Raw genomic sequence first — 14274 nt, 5'->3', positions numbered from 1 at the left:
GAAGAGCTATAATAGTGAATCTAGTGAATTGTAGGTGACCAATGGCAAGTTTATTTAACCTCTCAATGTCCAAGAAAATGTTGATCCCAATTAATAGGAGACCTTCCTGGGAGCCATATATATTCATGGAGAAAAAGGTCTGAACCTACTATGGCAAAAGCAACAACAAAATACTAGTGACTTAGCCTATATCCTCTCTCAAGATTCTTGGGATCCAGTGTCTAAAAACCTTACCATTATAAATTCCCAAGATATAGGCATAGTTTGAAAGGTAACAGTGTAGTTAATTACTCTTAGTCTCTCGTCTTGCCCCTGAAGTGTTTTATTTTGAAGCATGACTTGAGATAGACCTGCATATATTTGAGATAAGGTTATATGTGTGCAGAATAATTGGAAATCCTCAGGGTTGCATTGTGTAGGCCTACCATGTCTTCAGTTATTTGGTGATTATTTTTGTTTTGCATTTCCCTGGTTTGTCAGATTATTTATCAGCTTATATGACTTCTTTTCCGTTGCTCCTACATTCCTATAAGCTGATGTGAGTTGTTTTAATGCTAGATTAAATATCTAATATTCTTCAATTTTATGAAAGAATTTTATTTGTAGCATTAAAAATGTATATCTGTGAACAGATTTAAAACTTCACTAAGAAAAGGACCTTCTGAATAAATGTGGCATTTAACGATGGGTTCTGTCCATGCTGAAGATATGTAGGTGTCAAGCACACTTAAAATCAGAAGTTTAGAGATAGAAGGAACATTTTAGAGATGAGTAAACTGAGGCCCCATGAAGTTAAGAGACTTTCTTAACATCTATAGGTAGTAAATATCAAGTTGTTCTTGTATAGTTGTTTCAGTAAAGTCCCACTCTTTGTGACTCCATTTGGGGTTTTCTTGGCAGAGATGCTGGAGTGGGGTGCCATTTCCTTTGTTTTAGAGGGGAAGATAAAGCAGAGTTTAGTGACTTGTCCCTGGTCATACAGTTAATAATTTTCTGAGGCCAGATTTAAACTCAAGAAGAACAGTCTTCCCGACTTCAGACCTGACACTCTATCCACTGCACCATTAGGTTCTCTGACTCCTGATTTAGTTCCCTCCACTGTACCATAATGCTTATCTGTTATCTAATTTAATCTATCTAATCTAATATTAATTACAAAGTATCAAAATTAAAATCTAGTTAACTTGCTAGGTTGAAAAAATATTCAAAAAGATGATTTTATTAAATGGTGCAATAGTTTAAATAAAAGAAGAGAAAAGATAAATGTTTTAGGACATAATTAGCTAAAACCTCATCACCTTCCCCCTCCTCGTTCATGCTACAGGCAACAAAAAATGAGAGAAAAGAGAGAGAAAAGGTGAAAGCAACTATATGAAGGACTGGAAAGACATTCTAACCTTGGTATATTTTATCCTTCTTCATTGTCTGTTGCTTTCACCTTCATTTGTCTTCCTTTTTCATGTACTTTTCAAGGAGGTGACAAGGCATAGTTTTAAGACAGGGCACCAAGCTTCAGTGAAATGTAGCTTGATCCAAAAAACTAGTGAAATTAAAGCAGAGTGATGGAACTTCTTGACTTATGTAAAGTTTATTCAGAACTACCTTGCTCTCCCTTTGAACCTGATAGTGCATGGATTTCTTAATGATGTGCAAATTAAGTGACTTTATCAGAAACTTAACGAGCCTGGCTTCCATGCAGAAGAAGCTCAAATAAAATTCATAATAATTACAGAGGAACCATTTGCCTAGAATTAGAGAAACTAAAAAACCAAACTATTATCTGTCCAAATCAAACATAAAGCCAGAAGAATCGATTGAATAGATGAAAATATTTTTCTGTTTAATCATGCCAGGGGATTCTTCCTCATCCTAATCATTATAATTATAATAAATATTTACATTACATTTTAAAGTTTGTGACAACAGGTCATCATATATTAGGTCTAAACCAAGTTTTTTCATCTGTAAAATGAGTGTTAGACCTGATAACCACAAATATCTCTTCTAACTCTAAATCTATGATCCTATGATCATATGAGAGTGATAAGGGAGTCATTGATCTACTTTGGAAAATTACCTTTTAATTAGTCATCTCAGATGAGTCTCATGAGTGGAAGACAAAGGGCAAGGTGCTAAGTAACAAGTAGGTGGATCAGAAACATACAGGCTACTTTTTCAAGACTTTAGACAATATAAAGGAGGAAAAGAAAGGAGGTAGTTCAACTGACTTGGAAGGTGAAAGAAAACCAATGTTTCAAGACTCATAGAAATAGGAAGAAGCCAGGGAATAGGAGAAACCAGACACACATGAGAAAAAAGGGATGTTTGTGATGTAAAACAAAGATGTAAATTTATCATAGCTCACATTTACATAATACATTAAGATATATAAAGCAAAGCATATATTATCTCATTTGAGCCTCACCAAAAAAAAAAAAAACTGTGAAAGATGCTATAATTATCCCCATTTTCCAAATGAGGAAACTGAACCTGAAAAAGGCTGTGTCTTGCCCCAGATGATGTATTTAGTAAGTTTCCAAGAAAGAAATTTTGCACTTACATCTTCCAAATTCCAAATCTGGCACTCTGGTCATTTCATAGGCATTGCACAAAGAATATAAAATGTTTGTTCACATGGAATCAAGTCCCAAATTTTTACGTAAAAAATTAATTCTAATTATGTATATCTGATACTTACTGGCATGGTTTCTAGATGGTTACAAAATCTAATTATGATCATTTGAACTGAGAAATTTGAAGACTTGTTCTCAATCATTATTGAATTCTAAAAAACTATTCTGCTTTGTAATCTATGTTCTTTTCCTTGCATTGTTATCATTTATTGCATCTGAAGTGAAGTACATTTTAATCATTATTAAATGTTCTAAATCTAATAATATCTAAGGAATTAGCAATTTCTTCAAAAGATTAAATACAGATTTTCAATTTAGGCTTTTTATTTATATAGGTTCATGGATGTTTTATTGAAATATAAAATGTTTCTTTGCCACCCTAATTTCTGCAAAACTGGAGCTAGCAATAAAATAGACCTTTTAATCTTTCAGCTATATTTTAATGAAAGGAATTACTGATCACTACATGTTTCACTGTTGCTATAGGTAGGCATTGAAAACTGGCTAAGACTTTATTCCCTATACATGCAATGAAATCTATTCCCTTCAAAATTATAAGGACATAATTTTAGAGCTGGAAGGGCCTTTAAAAGTCACTTAGTCCAACCCTCTCATATTACAGAAGGGGAAACCAAATTCTAAAAGTGTAAAAGATTTGCCCAAAGTCACATAGGAAGTAACTGGTAGAGCTGGAAATTAAACCCAGATCTTCAGACTCTAATTTCAACACTTTTTTCTCCTGCTCAGGTAATATGACTCACATTTATATACTAATGTATATTTACTATAAATATACTAATTTAAGATTTATAAATATCTTTCTTGACAACAATCCTGTAATAGGGTCAGTGTAAATACTTTGGGTCCATTTTACATATGAAAGAACTGATAAAGGAAGTATTTTATTGAAGTTTGGATTCAACTCAAAGTATTTGGACTCCTTGACCTGTGTTCTTTCCAGAACACATTTTTTTATACTTAAAGCATAGATTAAACCACTACCTTTATATTATGTGTGTATAAAACACATACAGAAGATTTTTATATTGTTATATTATATAAATATATATATATATGGTAAGGCACATACAAAAAGGCAGATTGTGACATGTGATGGATAACATAGGTACCTTCAAAATGAAACTCAATCTGACTGATCAATTCTTGCTGATGGGGGGCCTCTGGCTAAGCTCATCTCATATCATTTTCTAAAAGACCTTTTCCTTTTCCAGTGCCAGTCATTTGTCTCTTGCTCTAATAATAAGACATTCAACAACAAGGAATACTTTGGAAATAATGCGTTGGAAATTTTGAGATTTTTAAAAAGTTATTTCTCTTTGTTAAGAACAAATTATGATAAATGCAAGATATTATAGCCGGGACAAAAAAATGCCAGTTTGAGCTAATTCAGACTAAATTGAACTTCAGCCAGAAAACTGAAAAGGCCTGGCAGAATAATGTGTGTATTAGCTAAATAAAGATTTTGTTCCTGTGCATACACCTATTTTGGATAGTTTTTCATCTCAGCTTATGTGCCAGATATCCTGATCTCTTAGATACAAGGTTCATAGTGGGATGTCAGGAAGAAGTTAGAAATGCTTTATGAGACTCAACATATATCTTCTGTTTTTATACTGGTGACACAACTACAAGTAATGTTGCTTTAAGTCTCTGTGTTCATCAGCCATAAGGCAGATACATATTTTAGAAGTTGAGAACCTGTTGACATTCATCATAATGGCCTGGCTTCCTAAATGACAAACACATTCACTTAGAGTACTTGCCAGGTAACACTAATAGACAATTTTAGCGAAAGTGGTCACTTTTTAAGCTTGCCTTGAGAAAACTGTCTTTATGTATCTGCCAATGAATTTTAATAGAATCATTGAGTTGAAATAAATCTAAAAAGTCATGGTCTAATTCTTCCTTAGAGCACTAAATCCTTCTACAACATATTCTGTGGTCAATCATACTTTACTTGGAGATCTCCACCAAAGGGAATTCACTTCCTCTTGAGAAAGCTCATTTCACATCTGGACAACTCTAATTCTTATTTTTATCTAACACTGAGCCAAAATCTGTATCTATTTTTATTAGATTGTAAATACCATGAAATTTTATATCCAGTGCATATGAAAAAATGTCTCTTAGATGAGCTCTTTTCAATAATTTAGAAGACTAATGGTTTCATTGGGGTGGGTGCTCTGCTCATTTAAATTTCAGCTCCTCCATTCATTAATAGAGTGATTATGATCTGTTATATCCAAAAGAATTAATCATTTGATGACAAACCTTTTTAAGAGGACCTCCTCTGAACTCATCTAGACTGGTCCTTTGTAAAACCAAAATAAAGTCTGTTGTTGGGCTTATGGGAACTTTCAGTGATTCCAAAATTACTGAAAATTTCAGGCAAGGAAATCAGCAGAGACAGCAATATGACAAAAATCTCTTTGATGCATTTCTTACAATGGGCTTAATTGGTCTTCCAGGATAGATGTGGGATTAGGGAGGAGATAGAATGGGAGAAGGAGTCAGGATGGGATCTTTAGCCATGATATGGGCAAATATTCTAGTGAAATTTGATGGAAGGTTTCAAAAATTTTGGTCCTCATACCAGAACTTAGTTGTGCCTACCAGTAATATAACCATATAAAGGCAAAGTAACCTAAGTTTTTGTCATTTGCACTCCTCATCCATAAACCTAGAGCTTTTTGTTAATGTGTGAGTACCAGAATGAAGAAAATTATAGCTACGCCCACTCTCCTAAGATTCAAAATTTTATTCTCTACCAGATGTTTTTTAGGATAACCCTCAAAATTACAGCATTATTAAAAAGGATGAGGAGAAATCAGCAGGAATGGGATCAACATATGAAGGATCTCCTTGGTGGATTTTACATTGTTATCAATGAAGCCTATCTTGCACTAGATCAAATCCTGTAACAAAGGTGTAAATGACACATTTGAAGAAATAAGCATGGTTTTTTAGTCAGAACCTTGGGGAAAAAATGGTAGAGCTCCTTGACCAATTTTTTTAAACTCAGAATGGAAAGATAACATGTGCTTTCTTGGACTTTACCACAGCCTAATAAAACCTTGCTAAATTGATACCAGTTTATTCAGAAGAGCTTTAATTAGAAGCAGCTGCTGTTCTCTAGCTAATGAGAAATCCTAATATTTTTTAGTTAACATTTGAATTAGCCAAATTCAAAATTATCTAACATATTTTCCTTAAGTATTTTATGTTTCAAATTTTAAACATTATATATATATGCTTAATTATATGTGCATATTATTATATTTGCATTATATAAGCAAAGATACTCCTATCCATACAAATATAAAAGAAAGAACAATGAATTTGGAATCAGAGAATCTAGATTTAACTCTTAAACTCTGCTATTTAGTACCTACATGTCTAGGAAAAGATATTTCACTTAAGTGTCTCAGGTTCCACATTTGTAAAATGAAAGAAGTTTGGAAGACTAGATGATTCCTATTTCCCTTTTTGTGAGGATAGACTAAGGAAATTTAGAGCATACAATGGGGTTTAATGTTGGAGTCAGATTAAGATGGTGGCCACTAATGGGGAGTGTGGAAGAAGAAATCCTCTATAGGACAAGTGTCTAAGCTAAGTATTACATGTTTATTATTTGAAAACATTTTGGTCATAGAGAAACATAAGTTTATGGAAAGGTATGATTGGAGGAAACTCAACTTTGAAAAAAGTCATTGAACCTTAATGTCATAGTATGAGGAAATAGGTCTGGTTGGATTCCATTTCAGACAAGAAAAAGAAAGAAAGGAAGATGATTGTGAAGTTATATAGTTAGAGTAAGAATTTTTAAGCCCTCTCCTGGGAGGCAAAATGGACAGGAGAAATAGTGAGTCAAATTAGTAATATGTATGGGGGGTAAATAATGGTATTAATATTCTCCCCAACACCCCAAAAATTGAGTTAACTTTTGGGCATACACTGGATAACTTCTCTCATAAGCCACACGTAGAATGTCACTGCATCATAAAATGTTCCTATAACTGCATTCTTTTGGCTATAATTAAGGAAGGGTTAATATCTTTCAGCTTTAAATCCCATCTTTTATGATCATTACCATAATTTTCAACAACTATTAATTACTAGCCATTTCATAAAGGTTGGAGTTATTTATCTTTGTATCTGCCACTGTGCTTCCTCTGCAAAAAGTAAAGGCTTAGTAAATGTTGCTTAATAAATGTTTATTTAATTGAACTGATGGGATTCCATTGATTTTAAATGGTGACCTATGCCAGGAAAAAAGACCTTTTGCTGGACAGACACAAACTTGAGTTCATTTCTATCAGCTGCTACACAACATAATCAAACACAACTTTCTGATACAATGACCCTATGCAGAAACAGTCCCATCTTTTAATATCTGTATTCTTCCCAAGATGCTATATGGTAGTAAAGCACAGAACACCATTGTATCTGAAGAATCAAAGTTGTGAGTCACGAAATTACCGCTAATATAGGTCTCCCCATCCCCTAATTATATAATTGCTTTTTATGACCTTGATACAGGAACTTTACATTTGGTCTTAATAAATTTAATGTTGTTAGTGTATTAATTAGAGAATTTTGTACCTTTAAACTATGTTCCCCAGAATCCCTTTCATCTCCCAACATCCCTTTCCCTGTGTCCTCGCGTTTGTGTTTTTTGCATTTTGTATATAGTTTGCTGTAAACTCTTCCTTTTCCTCTTTTTTTTTCCCTCCTGTGAGTCTGAGGAAGGTGGCTTTTTGCTGTAGTTTTTTATGTTTGTTATTATTAATAAATCTTCTTAAATATAATATTTAGAATATTGGATATTAATTTTGAAACTTACATTAGTTTTCCCCCAGTAATCTGACCTATTAAGTGTTTTGAATCTTGAGACTGCCATCTTTAATATTACTTAGTCTTTTTAGATTCAGGTCCTTTAAAAAGTGGTAAAACTACCTTTTAGGTATTCTAATTTTGTCATGATACAAAAGTTGAATATGGCAAGACCAAGGAGAGAGTCTCATAGCAATCACAAACAACTTCTTTTGAAAAGAACATAGAACAATTTTCCAACACTCTTTGGAGAGGGAAAGAGAAGAAGGAATAAGCATTTACATTGCACCTATTAAGTACTGTGTATTTTACAAAAATTATTTAATTTGATTCCTGACAACAGTTCTATGAGGGGAATGCTGTTATTAATCCCATTTTACAGTTGAGGAAATTGAAGCAAACAGAGGCTAAGTGCCTTGCCAAGGATCACACAACTATTAAATCTCTGGGCTAGATTTGAACTCAGATCTTCAGTTTTACAGACGACCATTAATCCATAAATCATCCTATTATCAAGCTCACATTTCACTATAATATCAAGACAGATTTCACAAATAGATTGACAATATGTAGATTTATTTTCTCAATGGCCTTCCTCTGATATGACTGAAAAAAGTATTTAATAAGTACTTACTATGTATAAAATATATTCTAAGTGCTGGGGGCTACAAATAGTAGAATAAGATGGTTCCTTCTCTCAAAGATCTCACACTTTAAGGGATAAAAGAACACATGGAAGATTTCAGCAGTAAGTAAAATATAACAATGTATTAACCTTATCTAAAAAGTGAATTGGCATGACTTTTTTAGTAAGCTAGATAGAGCCTAGTAATTATTCTATTCCAAATATTTATAAACTACTTGTTTAATGATCTACCTTATATTTTTCTAGGATTCAAATCAAGCTAAGATAGTTCGCATTTTGAAAATTAAAGCAGCTTTTACCCATATCTAATCAGATCATTTTTATTCTCCACAGTTTCTAAAAGATTACCAGTAATAATTCTGGAATTTCCCTCTTAAAAATTGTTTAAAGACCATAGGACTAAACTCGTCCAAGCCTGCTCATTTAAACTAATTTTAAGTTCTATTAAAAACAATATGCCACAAAAGCAAGAAAAATTAATTTGGAATCAGAAGACAGTCAGGTTTGAAACATCTGATCTAATATTTACTAGTTGTATGATTTTTCTATGTCACTTACATTATCTCAGGCCTCAATTCTCAATTTTCTCATCTGTAAAATAGGAATATTAATTCTTATACTAGCTAACTCACAAGATCTTTTAAAGGAATGAATTTTGAAAACTTCAAAGCATCAAAGAAATGTAACTTAGTATTTTTAAAATCTACCTCCCCTATCTTGGGCTGTGGTTAATTTCTGCGTGTTTGTTCTATCCTTTCCCATTTAGAGAATACTCTCTTTTGGGGCAAAAAATAAAGCAAATTAAGAAAAGAATAATTTTCTTTTTGGTCTTCAGTTAACAGCATTCCATATCCCATACTGGTTCATTTATTTCTTGTTCTTTCCAAACATAGGTGAGAAATCTTTTTTTTTATGCCTTCACTTTTTAGCTAATTCTATATTTTATATTTGCTTTCATATTCTTATAATATAAATACTCGCAAAAGACTTGTAATTCTTAACCTTTTTTACAATGTGCCATTGACCCCTTTGAAAGTCTGATGAATTTTATATACTCTCTTCAGAATTTTTAAATGAATAAAATAAAGTATATAAGATTACAAAGAAAACTAATAGTACTGAAATAGTTAATAATTAAAAAATGGTTCATGAACCACAGGTTAAGAACCATTGTGGTTAAATCAAAGAATGAACTCTTAAAATAGATACAATCATATTGATAAAGTCACTACAAATATTTTATTTTGTGTGTATTTGTATGCTCCTCTCTTTCTTTTGTATGAATCTATTACATACAAGGTCATCCAGAGTTCCCTATACCAAAGATTTTTTGGTTTGGATTTTTTTTTAGTGCTTATCTTTTTCTTTTTAATTTTAATTTTTTGTAGTAGCATAGCAAGAATTTCACTTTTTAATATCTTCAATCCCTTGAAAGCTTATTTTTAATGTCTGCTGCCATTGGATCATACCAGTTTTTTTCCTGAACTTTTTGAAATCTACTTTAGTAACTCAATTTAATTTGCCATGAATTCCTGCTTTTTGTTTCTTTTTTCCTAGCCCCAAAATTCTTTACCATACTTATCACTCCCTAGTTCATGGAATTTTATATACATGTTTATAGAGAAAACTATATCCCACCTTCTCTGTTAAATTTTTTTCAAACAAAATAGACCCATCAACTGGCATTCTTATATTACGAATCTCAATTATAGCTGTAAGATTATATTTACCCTCTTGTGCAATAGAAGCCCATTTATTTGCTCCATACTCTGAATTAACTTAGTGATATATAAGGGCAAAATCACTGATTCATCTGATAACTACCTATCAACTTCTTACTATGTTGCAACAGTACCTGCTATCTTTAGCGGGAGTTAGGATAAGCAAGGTGTATATATAGTAATATAAAGGAAAAATGTGAATATTAAATTTGATGTACTACTGGATCAGTGTTTTGCTAACTGTGAAAAATCACCACAACTTCATAAAATGCACACTAGACAAAAGAACTGATTGTTTAAAACAGGAAATGCACATCATTAATAAGTAGGTTTTTCATATTGAACATATAGTGGTTAATTAAAATGCACTTCTTAAAAGGGAATTGATCACAAATTTTAGTTGAATGTATAGAGCCTATTTCATTTGTTTCTAGAAGTTTTTAATTGTTGGTTTGATTTGCTAGAGAATAGGGTTGACTTCATTGCAAATAGGATTGTTTTCCATATCTTTCTCATTTGATAATCTTGGGAAAACCCACATACATCCCTTAAGAGAGACAAACAATGCATGTCATGAAAATGGGCTTCATAAAGCTGTAATAAATACATAGAAAAGGTATAAATATGCAGGAACACATTGCAGTTAAAAATCAAAATTGTGGTAGGACTTCCCCTAGGAATATACACACACTGCATCAAAAGCAATTTACCCTTTCCCTAAAGGCCCCAAATGCCCTACTTTCTCAATTCACATGTCCTGCCTTCTGGACAATTTTGGCTTTAAGAATTTGAAACCCTTTCAGATGACTCTAGTTTCAGCTCAGGGTTCTTAACTAGATAGGTGAAGTTCAAATTCTTATCTGTTAAGTAATAGCCATTTCCTCATTTTCTTTAAACTCTCAAAAAGGCAATTTGCATCTTTCTTCTGTATATGTTAAAAATCGATTATCTTATCCCTCTTAAAATGAAATCCCATGTTTCCTTCCATGGGAGCTATACAGCTAGAGTTAAATCTGTCACTTCTTTTCATATTTTTAAAATATAAATTCTGTATTCTCCTTTAAAATTTAATCTAGGTAATCTAAATAATCTACTACTATAACTGCACATTATTTATCACCTATATAATCTTTCATCCTTGATATGTTTTGATATGTTACAATAAGTAGAATTTCTCTTAAGCTTTACTTATCTACTCTGTTCCTTTTCTTCCCAAGTTTCTATTTTTCTACATTTCTGTCACTTATAAACAAAAAAAAAATGCTGTTCTTTCTCTTCACTTCCGAAGAAAACAAAAAAAAATCTATTAAATTACAAAAGTAAACTTAAATTGCAATACATTATTCTCTATTAACAATTAATGTATTCACACTATTTTTGATTTGAGCTCTGATCTTATGTTGACTAAAATCAGGGAATCTTAGACTTGGAAAGTTTGTCTAATTCAGTTCCTACTTGAGAATCTTCCAGAAGACCTTAAGCCAGTGCAGAGTCAATTGGTGCTGGTGATGAAACCATCCCTCTGATTTTCTATTTGCAGAACATCAGGCAGCACTCTGGCTTTGGAAAGAGATCTTGTTTTCAGTTGTACAACCTTAGACCATGGTGTGGTTAGGAACTGCTTCCTGGGAGCATAATTATATAAACTGTTTGATACTTTAGACTTTCTTACAGGTTATGAGCTCCTTGAGAAGAGTAGAGATGATGGAGAAAAAGGAATTGTACCAGAAAAGTACTCAACTTAGAAATGAATATGAGTATGTGATTTGGTGGTTTAGGCTTTAAAAAAATCACTCTCCAGTCAAATGAATAATGTGGAAATAGGTATTAAGTGATAATATTTGTACATATTGTACAAATATGTAATTGCTTGTTGGCTCTGGGAGCAGGGAGGGAAAGAAAATGAATCATGGAAACATAGGAGAAAGGAAAAAACAAACAAAAAAAGAAGGAAGGAGGGAGGGAGAGAGGGAAGAAGGAAGGAAGAAAGGAAGGAAGGAAAGAAGGAGGGAAGGAAGGAAGGAAGGAGGGAAAGAAGGAGGGAAGGAAGGAGGGAAAGAAGGAGGGAAGAAGGAAGGAAGGAAGGAAGGAAGGAAGGAAGGAAGGAAGGAAGGAATAGCCTGTGATTTTAAACTAATCTGGTGTTCAATTTTGAAAATAAAAATATGCTTGAGTAGTCTCAACTGAGTACTATTCAGAGGAAAAGCTCTTGATAGACATGCTCGAACATAATATGTGATAAAAAAAATTAGTCAAGGGGAGAGTAATGAAAACTACTTATTTCTCACTTGAGAGAGGGTTTTTGAGAAGTCTGTTACTCTAATTTGTTCAGAAGAAAGTTTTGCATACAGTTTTAAAGAATTCCCAGTAAGTTAGATAGTATGAAGATTTGGATGTATTAAAGAATTTCTCTTTTTAAAGAAAGAATAGACCAAATTTTTAGTAGCTAGGTAGCACAGTGGATAGAATGCTAAGCCTGGAGTCAGGAAGGCTGCTTTTCCAGAGTTCAAATCTGGCCTCTCATATTTACTAGCTGTGTAACCCTGGTAACTTAATGCTGTTTACCTTAGTTCCTCAATTCAAAAATAAACTGAAGAAGAAAATTATAAAATATTACAGTGACTTTGCCAAGAACACCCCAAATATGGTCACAAAGAGTCAGTTGCTATTAAAATGACTGAAAATGACAGATGACATTTTGTACACATATTGAGCAAACTCTACCTGTATGAAAACCTGAGGCAAATGACTTATTTAGAATTTATAACTGACCTATTTCTGTAAAGAATTTGAGGTTACTTAAAACTTAAAATATATACATCAGGTTGATTAAGGATAAAAGTATTTTAAAAAATTAAAAGAAGGAGAAAAATAGATATTGCCAGGCACCTAGAATGAATTCATTTCTGCAAATCAGCTGAGCATTCAAATATACTTGACTTTTTGCTTCTTGATAGCTAAGACTAAAAGGGAAATGTGTTCATGTCTATTCATTTTAATCTTCTATGAAAAGAAACTCTACTCATTCAGAATAGAATCATAAAATCACAAATTTAAAGTGAGGAGGAAAATAAAAACCATTTAGTCCAATCCCCTCATTTTAAAGATGAGAGAAACTGAGGTAATAAGCAAAAGAATTAATTTGAATCCAGGTCTTCTGATTCTGAAGTCATTTATTATAACAGAGTAGAAGGAAACTTTTTTGCACCAATTAATTCTTGGAAAATTTTATTTGCCATTTGATACTAACATAATAATGAAGAATATCTTCAAGCATTGCATACAAAGGACTGATACATTTTCTTGAAATGAATGCTTATTATGTTAGTCTACTTACTCTAAAGGTGGATATTGTAACATTAAAGCTACCTCTTTTAAATCAGCAAAAAGATTTCTTCAGGGACCTGAAATGACATGATCAAGGTATGTTGTTTTCTAATGATCTAACTTAATATAGGGATAAGCGCTTACCTTAGAAAACTTGGAGGAATGGAGAGTTATTCCCAGTAGGTTGCCTCTCTGAAATATTAGATATCTCAAGTGAACCTTTGGCAAGTGCAGGATCACAGTCAATGCATGGCTGAATTGTCTGATGGGTGCCCAAAGTGGCAATGATCTCTGTTGCTGATTGAAGAGAATCCATGTACTTTAGATATCAAGAATATGGAAGACAGTTGAAATTCTTTGAATGTTTAGTCATCAAATGGTATTCCCATTCAGACTGAGGGCCAATCAGCCTCTGCATGGAGGTCATCTGCAGTGTTGATGAGTATTTTTCTCTGAAAGAAGTTTTTCAGCTGAGTGTACATAGTATAAAAAGGGGAGGGACTCACCACTCATAACAAACACTAAGCAAGTCTTAAGTCAAAACATAGTCTTACTGGTTTTTTAAAAATTATTATTATTTTTGGTTAGCAGATAATTTAAAGCAAGTAAAATTTCTGGTTGTCAAGGAAATTCCTAAAATCTTAACAAATGATGACTGAACATTTTTAAACTAATTTGGTTCACTTTGATAAAATTTATTACTTATTACATGTCTTTCACTGTGAGGGATAGTATGATTTTGGAGTAGGGAAAACCTGGATTCTAATCCTGATTGGGACATTGCTAGCTATATAGCTATAGATGAGTAACTTCAACATTGATCCCTGATTTTCCTCACCTCTAAAATGAGAATCATAACTATATTACCTACTTCAAGATGATTACTTGAGAGTTTAAGGTTTCTTAAAGGGTTATATAAATGTCAGCTAATTTTTCCAGTTATCAATGGATATTTGGTCTCTCTAATCTCTTTCTCAAATCATATTGTGGACAACAACCTTCCCAAATCAGTATTCATTATGGTCCCTGAATGCAGAGTCCAAAGCCTCCCAGTGGGACCTATTAAAATCCAGTTTAGTTTTAGAAGCTAAGC

The sequence above is a fragment of the Gracilinanus agilis genome, chromosome 3 (assembly GCF_016433145.1).
Source record: "Gracilinanus agilis isolate LMUSP501 chromosome 3, AgileGrace, whole genome shotgun sequence".
NCBI lineage: Eukaryota > Metazoa > Chordata > Mammalia > Didelphimorphia > Didelphidae > Gracilinanus > Gracilinanus agilis.
This window is presented reverse-complemented; position numbering follows the sequence as displayed.